Source organism: Pongo abelii, chromosome 1 (genome assembly GCF_028885655.2).
Source record: "Pongo abelii isolate AG06213 chromosome 1, NHGRI_mPonAbe1-v2.0_pri, whole genome shotgun sequence".
Classification (NCBI taxonomy): domain Eukaryota; kingdom Metazoa; phylum Chordata; class Mammalia; order Primates; family Hominidae; genus Pongo; species Pongo abelii.
The window spans coordinates 11,124,014-11,137,632 of NC_071985.2; the positions used below are offsets into that span (position 1 = coordinate 11,124,014).

Genomic DNA, 13,619 nt, shown 5'->3' on the forward strand with positions numbered 1-13,619 from the left:
ATCCACACAGCTCACTCCCTCACATCACTTAATTCTCTGCCCAAATATGACACCTGTCAAAAATTTTTGTTCTGATCACATTTTGTAAAATAACACATAGCCTGACCTGCCAAACTCTCTGACTCCTTACCCTCCACTTGTTAAAATAAAATTGCACCAGGTAAGATAAGCAAATAGAAGTTCATTTTATTCCAGTATTATTGCCAGCATAGGGAAGACAACACAGCCCAGCTCTAGATGAAATGAAGGGTTGGAGAATCGTTAAAATCTGGGATGAGGGACCTTAGGCCACACCTGTTTTTGCGAATTGGCTTTACCCAAAGGAAAAGTAAATTTTCTCATGTCCTTGTGACAGGAGGCATTTTACAACTTGGAGCAAGGTGCCCCACCAAGGTTAGGCTCCTGCCTTCTTGTAGAGGCTGGTAGACAGGGATGCTGTCTTCCTTGCCAATCGGATTCCAAAGAGATGGTTCCCAGGTCTTTGAAAAAGATATTCCTGGGTTGCAAAACCAGCAGAAAGCATTTATAATATCTCAAAAAGGCAGATAAAGAATTTACAAATTAGACACATTTTTAAGAAAAGGGAGATCAGGGAACAAGAGTCAGGAAGAAGCCTGTCTAAAGCTGAATCAAGCTGAGGGCAGCATTAAGGTTGTCTTGGGCACGTTAGCACCACTGTATACATCATATCTCTGCCTGCCTGTTTCCCCTTTCTTCTCACTAAAATTCAAGTTCCAGGAGAAGGGGTATGTATGTTCTGCTTTGCTTTCTGCTCTACCACACCACCTATACTGCATATAGTATTTGCTCAGTTAATAGTAAATGCACAGAACATTCCAGAATATTTCAAATTTAAGTTTTAGAATTAAGTCATTTTCTTTTTTCAGTGGTCTGATTAATGATAGCACTTTTTTTTTAATCAGTTTTTCTGCTCTACAATTATTTCGAGATTACGTTTTCTGGGAGCAATTTAAAATGTCTTTCCTAGTCATGACTCAGAGCCATTTATTGAATGTGTGTGTGTGTGTCTGTGTATGTGTGTGAGAAAATGTGTGTGTATGTACTGTATATGTATATATACAGATATAATAATTCAATATGTACATTTTATGCACAAAATACAATAAACATATATTTTGCATATATAAACTCATACATATTGGATTATTTTCATCCCTAAGCACTTTCAACAGAGTCTCAATAAAATTTACAGACCAAGTTTTAAACTTACCCCTATCTATTCAATACCTTTTTTCAACCTTTTCCCTTCCTATTGGCGTTTCACTACCTGGAAGGAACTAATGAAACAATTTTCAAAATGTTTTAAATGCACTGGGTTGGAGACAGGAGAGTCTGCCACTGAAGCCCAAAGCAGATCAGAGTGATGGGATTCTGGTGGGCTTTGCAGAGAAAAAGTGCAGATTTCTAGTTCGTAGATAAGGTTACATACTAGAAACCATTCACTATGTCTTTGTAACAATTGCATGCCCGCATTTTTTTTTTTTTTTTTTTTTTTTTTTGAGACAAAGTCTCACTCTGTCGCCCAGGCTGGAGTGCAATGGCATGATCTCAGCTCACTGCAACCTCTGCCTCCCGCGTTCAAGTGATTCTCCCGCCTCAGCTTCCCAAATAGTTGGGATTACAGGCGCCCACCACCACGACCGTGTGTGCCCATATTTTAAGAGATAGTTGGCCTGGTGTAGTGACTCATGCCTGTAATCCCAGCACTTTGGGAGGCCGAGGCAGGTGGATTACCTGAGGTGAGGAGTTCGAGACCAGCCTGGACAACATGGTGAAACCCAGTCTCTACTAAAAATACAAAAATTAGCCAGGCAGGGTGCCTATAATCCCAGCTACTCATGAGGCTGAGGCAGGAGAATCACTTGAACCCAGGAGGCAGAAGCTGCAGTGAGCTGAGATCATGCCACTGCACTCCAGCCTGGGCAACAGAGTGAGACTCCATGTCGAAAAAAAAAAAAAAAAAAAAGAGATAGTTTGATTTACCACTTTCTGAAGTGTACTGATAGTTTTCCTTTATTTTATGTAAAATGTAGTCGTGATACATACTTGTCTCATCCAGGCAGTGCTGGCCACCACAGCATGCAGCCACCCTGCTACGGAGAAGACAACGCAGCAGGCCATCCCCTTGCCCCAAGGCGAAGGTGGTGCCATTGCCGCAGGTCCACCTGTAGGGCATCAAGAGCATCAAGGAGAAAAGAGATAAGAAACACCAGCTGGTAAAGGACTGTCTGGAGAAAGTGAAGCCTAACCTGAGATCCATCTGCATTCCCATCCTAGTCCTGGAAATGTCAGATATGTATTTAATAACCAGTATAACTGATTCAGAAAGCAAGGTCTTATTTCCCAAAATGAAGGGAAATGACTTCCATTACCTTGCTGACACTGCATGGGACGATGATTGAACACGTATCATAGATAATTCCCAAGGAGGTTGCTTACCAAGAGGCATTTGAAATAAGCAAGGCAGAGATGGGAGCCACACAAACAAGTTGCCTGGGGCTAGCTCTTAACTTTACTGGATTTTACTAGGAGATTTTTTTTTTTTTTTGAGACGGAGTTTCGCTCTTGTTGCCCAGGCTGGAGGCTGTGGCTACCCGCAACCTCCGCCTCCTGGATTCAAGTGATTCTCCTGCCTCAGCCTCCTGAGTAGCTGGGACTACAGGCACGTGCCACAGCACCTGGCTAATTTTGTATTTTTAGTAGAGATAGGGTTTCTCCACATTGGTCAGGGTGGTTTCGAACTCCCGGCCTCAGGTGATCCACCCACCTCAGCCTCCCAAAGTGCTGGGATTACAGGCATGAGCCACCGCGCCCAGCCACTAGGTGATCTTTAATAATGCAGAACTTGCCTACACACTGACCAAAATGACTTTTGACTGAATGAAAACTTACAAAGAGGCCTTAGAATCAACCAAACTTGAAGGAAGACCATGCAGGAGAAGAATGTGCTACAGCAGAGGGAGAGGAAACTAAATGCATGTTGGGAGCATCCTTCTCCTCGAGGAACCCTCTAGACATCTCCATTCCTTATTTCACTGGGATTTCCTATAGAAAAGAAACCCATTCATGTGTATGGAATCAGCTGTTATAGTCTTTTTCTCATTGCAGCTCTGGGAGACGCCATGCCTTGATTTCTGCTTGTCTCAGTCTTTCTGGTTTATAGTGACTACTGTAGAAAATTATGAATAACCTCATTTCATATAAACGTAAGTAACTTCCACACACTTACAAAGAAGACTAAAAATGCATCTGGTATTTAAAGAATCTGAACTAGTTCTACAAGTGACTGTGTCTGGTATTACTTCAAATATATGGAAATCTAGTTCATTATAATTAAAGAGTGTTCTAAATGATTTATGAATTTCTGCATTTCCTCCCTTATTATTTTTCAGGGATTTCCTTTCAGTAAGCAACTCTTCCATAATTTTAATGTATTCCCTTGTAGCAGGAATCCGGAAATATTCGACGGAATGGGAAAGCCTCTGACACTTCTAGGCTGGAGATCACAAATTGAAATGCCTCCTGTATAATATATGTTATGGAGATCATGGATATTTGTGACAGCAGTTTTCTAATTTACTCTTTATTTGCTGCTGTTTAAGTTAAAAACATACCTCCTGCCTTTGAAGTTCTCTTATCCACTTTACTATGTAAAAGCAATAACACATTGCTGCCAGAATACAAGCATTGCTTTTGGCAGACTAAAGTGCATATCATTTTCTAATAGACTAGAAAGGGCAAGTTAATTAAAGTACACAGGTCCAAGTCTAAAACTTGAGTATTTTTCTATGCATATTTGTGTGCGGGTGGGAGGGTATCCAATTTGTCCAGTGATGGCCATTGAGAGAGCTGACCCACCACTGAGTGCTGCTAAACATTGTCTGTAGTTTAAAAAAAGCCTTGATTAAATGTTATACCCTAAGCAACAGCAGAGTAACATAAAAGAAAACTGCATATCAGAAACATTTACTATGTCTTTGTAACAACTGCATGCCCATATTTTAGGGAGTAGTTGAATTTACAACTTTCTGAAGTTTATTGATAGTTTCCTTTTATTTTACGTAAAATGTAGTCATGATACCCATGTTTCTGCATGTTGAGATACTTGTCTCATGATGCCTTGAAATGCATAAAATCAGACGTTTCTTCCAGTAAATGTTTTATGGTGGATCAGTCTCAGGGCTATCTTTCCCTCAGAGGTAAATGACATCTGGTTAAGTGTTATATGGAATAAAGTGGGCATTTTAAAACTTGAAACAAAAAACACCGGGTTAGACAAAATTAACAGGTTTCTCTACTGCACATCTGTTCAGAGTCCTTTATATGCTAATATCTCAGGTGCACTGTGAATTCTCAAAGTGGAATATAGTGTATAGCTTTTACCCACACACTCTCTTTTTAGAAACAGGTTCTCATAGGACATACTCTGTGATGCACGAAAAACATTACTGGAGAGTCATCATGGTGCATTGCTTACTACTTATTATTTATAAAAATGAAAAATGCCTAGTTTTAGTATGTATTCCCAAGACCAACTTTTCCATGTCTCTGTCTAGAAAAAAAATTGCTCATTTATCAAGCTTTGGTTTCATATTTCTAAGCTCTTGCATTCTATATGAGAAAATGAGTGTCTTGCATGTTCCCTTGAGTGTGAGAACTTTTCATGAAATTTCTGTCTATATCAATTTATCAGAATAAGTATTTCTGATATTTCTCTTCAAAAAAATCAATGATTTTTGTTAATATGCTTAATTATATTAACTTTCGACCATATATTTCCCATATTTTCCAATTTGGAAGATAAGCCACTGGCCTACGATTTTACAGATTCCCTCTTATTTCCTTTGTCCAATGGTGGTTTCTGACTTGCCACCAAATCTGATTTCTAACTGCGTCCTTCAAGGTCCTCCCTAATCCAGCCCCACTCTGTGGCAAATACGCACATGTTTTTAACCACTTCTCAACACATTGACAACTCTCTCGTCCAGCTCGCCTCTTGCCTCTCTGAAAAGTAGCCACGCTTCTTCCCATCCCACCTGCTTCACGCGTGCTTCAGCCAGGAGTTGGAGCCCCTGTGCGTATTTTGGGAATAGCAGATTTATTACAGGAATTACACATTACATAAAGGTGAAAGGAGCTGGGGAACTTAACTTCTTGGAAGGGGAGTCAGGAAATAAGAATAATTCTCACTAATCAATCCATCAGAAGCATAATAATCAGGCTTCCAGGGGATCTCAAGAGTGTTATAGACTGATGAATGTGACTCTTCAAAATTCATATGTTAACACCCTAACCTCCAATGTGATGATGTTCCGAGGTGGGGTCTTTGGGAGGTAAATAGGTCATGAGGATGCAGCCTTCATGATAGAATTAGTGCCCCTTATAAGAAGATAAAAAGAGAAGAGCTCTCCCTCTCTTCTCTCTTCTCTCTCTCTCTCTCTCTCTTTCTGCCATGTGAGGATTCAACAAGAAAACAACCATTTGCGAGCCAGGAAGCAGGCCCTCACCAGGAACCAAATCAGTTGGCACCTTGACCTTGGACTGCCCAGCCTCCAGGGCTATGAGAAACAAATGTCTGTTGTTTAAGCCACCCAGCCTATGCTATTTCATTGTAGCAGCCTGAGCAGACTGAGACATAAGCATGTCTAGCTGCCAAGATGGGACAGGGAAGGGGAGCTCATTGAGAGGCCTTGAAGTGTCCACCTCTGTGTGGCCACCGTCTTTAGGGCTTATTGACATGTGTCTGTCTGGTGGTTAGCCCAGGGGTTGCTGTTGGTCAGTAGGGTCATAGTTGGAAAGCCAGTTGAGCATGGAGTAAACTGTTGGGAGATGCCGTCCCCTGCTGAATCTGCCTACGTTCGCTTTCTGAGATGAGTGGCTGCTTCTTCCCTTCCTTTATGGCTCTCTAACCCAGGTATCTTTAGGGAAAGGGGTTCTAGGAAAAGTAGTTTCCAGCCTTAGCCAAGGTGACCCAGCACAATCCTGCACAACCTGCTCCTTATCAACATGGCATCCACAAACACCTGCTTTACCCATGTTTATCTTCCAGATAGAGACATTGGCAAAATCACCCTTTTACCCAATATGATGCAGCTACCCGTCATACAACCAAACACACGCTAATGCCCCCCAAAAGAGGATACGAAAACATGCACTTTGTCCATCCCTGGTTAGAGTTTACTGCTCTTATCACTCCCTTTGTTATCCTGTATCTTAAATACTGAAATATAAGGTTTCCATTATTAATACATCACATGTTAGATGAAAAGAAAATGGAGGCTGGGGAGAAAAAGAATTGGTTAATATATATACAATTATATTTGTATTATAAGAAGGAAAAATATTCATAAATACTTTAGGCCTTTTTAAAAAACTGGAAATGTTTTAAAACTGGATGAATATTGATAAAGTTACCACATTTTCTTCTACCCATTCCATGTTCCTTTTATATTCAGTAGGAATGTTGTGGTTTGCTGCCAGATGGGGTGACCTAAACCTTTACTCTTGAGGATTTGTGTCCTTTGTTGGCATGGTTACTGATACAGTTTGGCTGTGTCCCCACCCAAATCTCATCTTGAATTGTAGCTTTCATAATTCCCACGTGTTGTGAGAGGGACCCAGTGGGAGATCACTGAATCATGGGGGTGGTTTTCCCTATACTGTTTTCATGGGAGTGAATAAGTCTCATGAGAGCTGATGGTTTTATAAGGGGAAACCCCTCTTGCTTGGCTCTCATTCTGTCTTGCCTGCTGCCATGTAAGAAGTGCCTTTCATCTTCCACCATGATTGTGACGCCATCCCAGCCATGTGGAACTGTGAGTCCATTAAACCTCTTTTTCAGTATAAATCACCCAACCTCAGGTATGTGTTTACCGGCAGCGTGAAAATGGACTAATACAGTTACCATGGGACAACAGGGCTCTCCGAGGCCTCCTGATGATCTTCAACATTTGAGAGACTCCTCCTTGTTGTGCCCCCAATGCCTCTTGAATTTGCCCTTGACAGTGAGAATCAGTCAACTCAGCCAATTTGATCATCCCCTTCACATCTGTAAATTCAGCAGGAAGATCAATCTAGTCCCACGTCCAGAGGTATCTGAAATTTACTGACTTATTTTCTATTCTATTGATAAACTGACTGGGTTCCATTTTTTGGAATTACATATCTTTGATAAATTTAATGTATTTGAAAGTCATTATATAAAAATGACATCTGCTCACATATGCTTATTGCAGCACAATTCACAATTGCAAAGATATGGAATCAACTTAAGTGCTCATCAACCAATGAGTGGATAAACAAAATATGGTACATATACACCATGGAATATTACTGGGCCATAAAAAACCAAAATAATATCATTTGCAGTGACTTATACAGAACTGGAGGCCATTTTCCTAAGCGATGTAACTCAGAAATGGAAAATCAAACATTCCATGTTCTCACTTATAAGTGGGAGCTAGACTATGGGTATGCAAAGGTGTACAAAGTGGTATAATGCACATTGGAGACTCAGCAGGCAGAAGGGGGATTGGGGGGAAGGTATGGAAAATTACCTGTTGGGTATAATGTACACTATTTGGGTGACAGGTACACTTAAAGCCCAGATTTCACCACTACTAAATTAATCTATGTAACCAAAACCACTTGTACCCCTAAAGCTGTTGAAATAAAATTTCTTTTTAAAGTTATTTTTTGATATAGAACTGTAATATCAATTATAGCATACTGTTTACTATTGGTATCCCAGGTTATCTAGGTTATATATATAATTTTTTCTTCTACCGGATTATAATTCTTTAAGGTCTTCTCCCTCTTTATCTCCTAAAGAGGTGCTTTCATTAATAAATCCTTTTAAGAAGTCTTTAAAAAGTCATTGGAATTCTCTGTGCTTATACAATGCAACACATTCAAAGTGCAAGATTTTAGGAAGAAAACCTGATACAAATATTTCAACCTTAATTACTTCTGAATTATCCATCCAGGATACATATTTTGTTCCCTGGAAGATTTTGCCTGTGTCTTAGCAGCCTAAGCTGATGGGGACTTACTAAATGAAAAGTAATTTGACAGCATATTATGGCTGGCAGAACAAAAATAAATAAAAGCTGGATTTCCACTCTAGGTAATATAAGTATAAATTTTTAAATTATCTTCTCCACTGATTCCAGGCTTTAAAAGATGATTGAAAAACCTACCAGTTTATTAATGTATATTCCAGATATTTCACAGTCTATCTCAACTTTCTTGTGATAAGAACAGGCCAAAGACACAACTACATAGATAAAAGAAAATTTGCCATTAAATAATTGTTTAGAAGTTTCACTCATCCTAAGATTCTCTAGGCCAAGGGCTATGTCTCACCAGTCTCTGCAATTCTATTGTTTAAGACAGTACCTAACACAAAGCCGTAACTCTATTAGCAGTAGTATCATTGTTATGATTGTGATTATCATTCTTTTCCAGAACTGAAGTCAGCATAACAGTGTTGGTGACAAGACATCTAGGCATCTCAAATGTTTCTTTTCCATCACTGGGAATTTCTTTTATTATTTTAGTTCCAGTTTCCCCATGGGAAACAGAGTCCACGGAGAATCAGGTGTAGTGGCCTTAACGGGGCAGTACTCAGGATCAACCTGGGAGAAGGAAATTAGCAGAAGAGGAAGTTGAGCTTGGATGCAGGGCTTCACGAAGGCCTCACAACAGCTTCAGCAGAGATCATCTGGAAAGGCCCCTCAGAACTGTTCTTCCCTTAGGTGTGAAGATGTGGACCTCACAGAACCAGGCTTTTCGATGCAAGCTGCTTAGGGTGGGGGCCTCCCTCAAGGAGGCAGCCAGCCCCCTTTAGTCAAGGCAATGCCTAGAGTAGGACTCCGCAGAGGGACTTCTAGCCAGCGAGTCACAGGGGAACAAGCACCTTCATCCTGAAGGGGGAAAAGGACAGGGCACTACATCCTTCAGTACATTTTCTATCTATATGCTCCAAATAATTTCCTCAATTGTATTTTATTTTGCATGGTCACAGCTTGCAAGTATACAGTTTTGCATGGGGCTTTTTGGGTTGTTGTTTTGTTTTTGTTTTGTTTCGTTCTCTTAGAGGCAGAGTCATCCAGGCTGGAGTGCAGTGGCACAATCATAGCTCACTGCAGCCTCAACCTCCTAGACACAACTGATCCCCCTGCCTCCCAAAGGGCTAGGATTACAAGCATGAGTCACCATGCTCAGCTCTATGTTTTAAATTTTTCTAAATAAGCCAAAATCTGTTTTTTCAGTTACTTGAATTCTGAGCTGTCCATATGTATATTCTCTAATAGGGTAAACATGCTCCTTAAACATTATAAATTGCAAATGTTAAACAAAGTTTTTAGCAAATTGGAAAATGTGGCATCACATGTAGAACATTATCAGCAAATGACAGCACATGCTTCTCCTAGAGAAATGGCTCAGACTTAGACTCACGTATCTCTTTAATATGCTTCCGTTTCCTTTTCAATAATGATTGAAAGAGGATTGTTTGTAGTTTGTTTTATGGGAAGGACAGGCAAGCAAGGGCAAGGCAGTGAAGACAATGAATACTTATGGCCTTCTTATTAACTGTTCAGTAAACTGTAAAATTCCGTAGAGCATGTTCAGCATCTTCCAATTTATCTTGTTCTACAGTGAAGGAATCCATCAATATACTATAAAACTTCCTTCCTTTTTCATCCTATCTTCCCTCCTTTCTTCTTTTTCTTTCTCCCTTATGTTCTTTTGACTTAAGATATTAAAGTTGGAAAAAACACATATTCCTCAATTTTCTGCAGTTATCAATTTTACCATACTTGTTGCTCATTTTTTACTCACTTATTTATTTATTTATTTATTTATTTAATTTATTTTTTTGAGATGGAGTCTTGCTCTGTCGCCCAGGCTGGAGTGCAGTGGCGCGATCTCGGCTCACTGCAAGCTCTGCCTCCTGGGTTCATGCCATTCTCCTGCCTCAGCCTCCCGATTAGCTGGGTCTACAGGCGCACGCCACCATGCCTGGCTAATTTTTTGTATTTTTAGTAGAGATGGGGTTTCACTGTGTTAGCCAGGATGGTCTCGATCTCCTGACCTCGTGATCCGCCCACCTCGGCCTCCCAAAGTGCTGGGATTACAGGCGTGAGCCACCGCACCCTGCCACTTATTTGTTTTTAACTCACTCGCATCTCCAAACCCTCTCAGACAGAGGTAAATGCCTAATACATTCAATATGTACAATTGAATTTGCAAAACATATGGAGTGTGTGTTTATCTGATTTGTGCAAATTTTATTGTAGATCTTGCTATGGTTTAAATGTGTCCCCCAAAGTTTATGTGTTGGAAACTTAATCCCTGATGAAACAGTGTTGAGGAATGGGCCAATAAGAAGTAATTAGGTCATGAGCACAGAGCCCTCATGAATGGATGGATGTCCTCACGGGAATGGGTTAGTTATTACTAGACTAGGTTGCTAAAAAAGGAAGTTCAGGTACCCCTTGCTCTTTTGCTCTCACCCTCTCTGGCTCTTCCACCTTCTGCCATGGAATGATGCAGCATGAAGGACTTCACCAGATGCTAGTGCTATGCTCTTGGACTTCACAGCTTCCAGAACCATGAGTCAAATAAACTTTAACTGTTTATAAATTACCCAGTCTATGATATTCTGTTATAGCAACACAAAATGGATGAAGACAAATCTCATTCTCTTTCTCCTATTTATTTTTCACTAAGCACCATTTTCTGAAAACCAACCTTCCCTCCTGGCTACCACACATAATTCTTCAATTTGTACATTTTTGTTGTTGTTGTTGATATGTTCAAGCAGTTCCTTGGGGATATATATGTAGGAATGAACTTAATATATCACAGCATATTTACTCCTAGCTGAACCACTCTATGCCACCTCCAGTGTATAATATGATATTCAATTATCAGATGGGTCATAACTTACAATTTCAGTCAAGACTTTAGTGCCCAGAATACACATACACACCAGGTAAGAAATAGTTTCAAAAATGATGATTTCATTGTACACAAGCCTGATATTTTAAGAGAAAGGTAGATTTAGTTCTTTTGGGGAAAACAAACAAACAAAAAACAAAAATCTCTTTTACTTGGCTAAAAGTGTAGAATTTTTATGCTTAAAAGTACATTTAATTCTCCAGACATGATTTGCCTTTTCTATTATCTGAATGAGACCTCCAAAATTCATGTGTTGGAAACTTGTTGGGAGGTGGAGCCTTTTAGGAGGTGTTTAGGTCACGAGGGCTCTGCCTCCATTCGTGGAGTAATGTCATTATAAGAAGGACTGGCAGGAGTAGATTCTCCCTCTTCTGCCATGTGAGAACACAGAATGCCTCCCCTCTGGAGCACGTAGCAACAAGTCCCGGTTTTGGAACCAGTGTCCAAACCTGCCAGTACCTTGGTCTTGGACTTGCCAGCTTTCAAAACGATGAGAAATAAATGCTCTTTATAAATTACCCAGTTTCAAGTATTCTCTTATAGCAGCACAAAACACACCAAGACACCTTTATTTCTTTTACATGGTTGAACAAACAGGAAACCCCCTTCTCTAGGAGAAACTTCTGCCAATCTACCCTAGATACCTAACAAAAAGGCTTCTCTGTTATTTCACTGCAGATATCTTCTTTCTCTATCTGCTCTGCTATCACTATGGCTTGCACTGTATTTTGTCTTTTGGTTCTTGCTTTGGTCTGAAGAATGGTCCCCCCAAAATTCATATGTTGAAGCCTAAACAATATCTCTTGAGCTCAGGAGTTCATGGGTACACTGAGTTATGACTGCACCACTGTAGACCAGCCTGGGCTGCAGAGGGATACCCTGTCTCTAAAACAAACAAAAAAAAATACTAATTATTTTTTTAAAAAAAGAAAAAACTAATCGCCAATGTGCTGGCATTAGAAGGTAAGACCTTTGGAAGGTGATTACATCACCCCAAAAAGTGTATATTGTTATCTGCTGATACACTCACTAATGTTCTACAAGTAGTCCCTTTTGTTTTATTTTTTTGCTGTGACAATGCACCATATCATATATGTTACATGTTTGAAAAAGCTTTAAGAAGCAGGTGCTATACCAAATTGGAGAATCGTCACCATCCTAGATAAGACAGTGGTCAAAGGCAATGATTGAAGCACTGACAACAAAGATGGCCTTTTATACAGTTGTTTATCAGCAGCCATTTGTAGAGGGGCTCTACGGTTCAAAGCCAACACTACTCTGGTCTGAATAACTAGCATAAATAATCATGACTTATTGATTCATATATTCTTGGTCTTACAAGCACACAACTCAGAAAGACTGCAAAATATATAATAGGGAACTTCCTATTTATTATCTCACAGGATATGCCTTATAAATAATGCCTTAGATTCAAATCTAAAACTACTTGCCATTAACATACATCTAAAATCTAGTGATATTCATTTACAGCACCACACACCCCCTAAAATGAGACATGCTGTGTGAATTTAGTGCACTTAAAAGAGGCCCCAGAGGCTGGGCGTGGTGGCTTACACCTGTAATCCCAGCACTTTGGGAGGCCAAGGTGGGCGGATCATCTGAGGTCAGGAGTTTGAGACAAGCCTGGTCAACCTGGTGAAACCTCGTCTCTACTAAAACTACAAAAATTAGCTGGGCGTGGTGGCAGGTGCCTGTAATTCCAGCTACTCAGGAGGCTGAGGCAGGAGAATCGCTTGAACCCAGGAGGCGAAGTGAGCTGAAGATTGTGCCATTGCACTCCAGCCTGGGCAACAAGTGAAAAACTCTGTCTCAAAAGAAAAGAAAAGGGAAAAAGAAAAAGAAAAGTCCCCAGAGAGCTCATTTGCCACTTCTGCCAGTGAAGACGCAGGAAGATGGTACCATTTAAGAACCAGGAAACAGGTTCAGCAGACACATAGTTAGCTGGCACCTTGACCTTGGACTCTCTCACCTCCAGAACTGTGAGAAATAAACTTCTGTTGGGTGTAAGCCATCCAGTTGATGGTGGTTTTTATATAGCAGCTCAAATTGACAAAGATAGTTCTAAATCACTTCTTCCTCATCTCCACATCACTTTCACTCCTGGAAACACTAGTCATCTGGTTCTGGGTAGGCACTTTCATAAACCTCTTCTTCTTCTTGAAAAAAGCTGCTGAAGCATTTATTCCTTCAGCATAAGCTGTTCCTTTATCCTGTGCTCCTGCTATGCCTGTCATCACTGATTGCATTGAGTTGAAGGCATGAGCTGAGTATTTCAAGCTCAGTAATATTTTCCCCATCTACCAAAACAATAGGCTTAGATTGGAAGAATGCCAAGAAACAATGTAACTCAAAAAATTTATAATTTTATACATTTTAAGACAATTAATACCTCTATTAAGTCATTAGTTCTGTTGCAATAGTATAATATTGCTGAACTATATTCAGTAATGCTACTTACTCTCTTCTATCTAGGAGAAGAATAATGAGCACTTAAAATTCTTATAAGTTTTCTTTGTGCTATGAGCCTCATAGTTCTATTTGGAATCTATTTGAGTCATATAGTTTGTAGAGACATAATACTTTTTATGAAAGACATATTATATAAACATCTA

The 13,619-nt window shown here is 40.0% G+C and overlaps 1 long non-coding RNA gene across 2 annotated transcripts in view; it reads right to left on the bottom strand.

Annotated features, from left to right (window-relative positions):
* Window positions 1–13,619, bottom strand: part of LOC134761474 (uncharacterized) — a 261,901-nt gene that overhangs the window by 92,128 nt on the left and 156,154 nt on the right. The window contains exon 5 of one of the 2 annotated variants that reach the window (XR_010140128.1): window positions 8,549–8,945. The exons of the other annotated variant lie outside the window; for it this stretch is intronic. This is a non-coding gene — a long non-coding RNA (uncharacterized LOC134761474). Of the gene's footprint in view, window positions 1–8,548; window positions 8,946–13,619 lie in introns of those variants that run through there. 2 annotated transcript variants of the gene reach the window in all.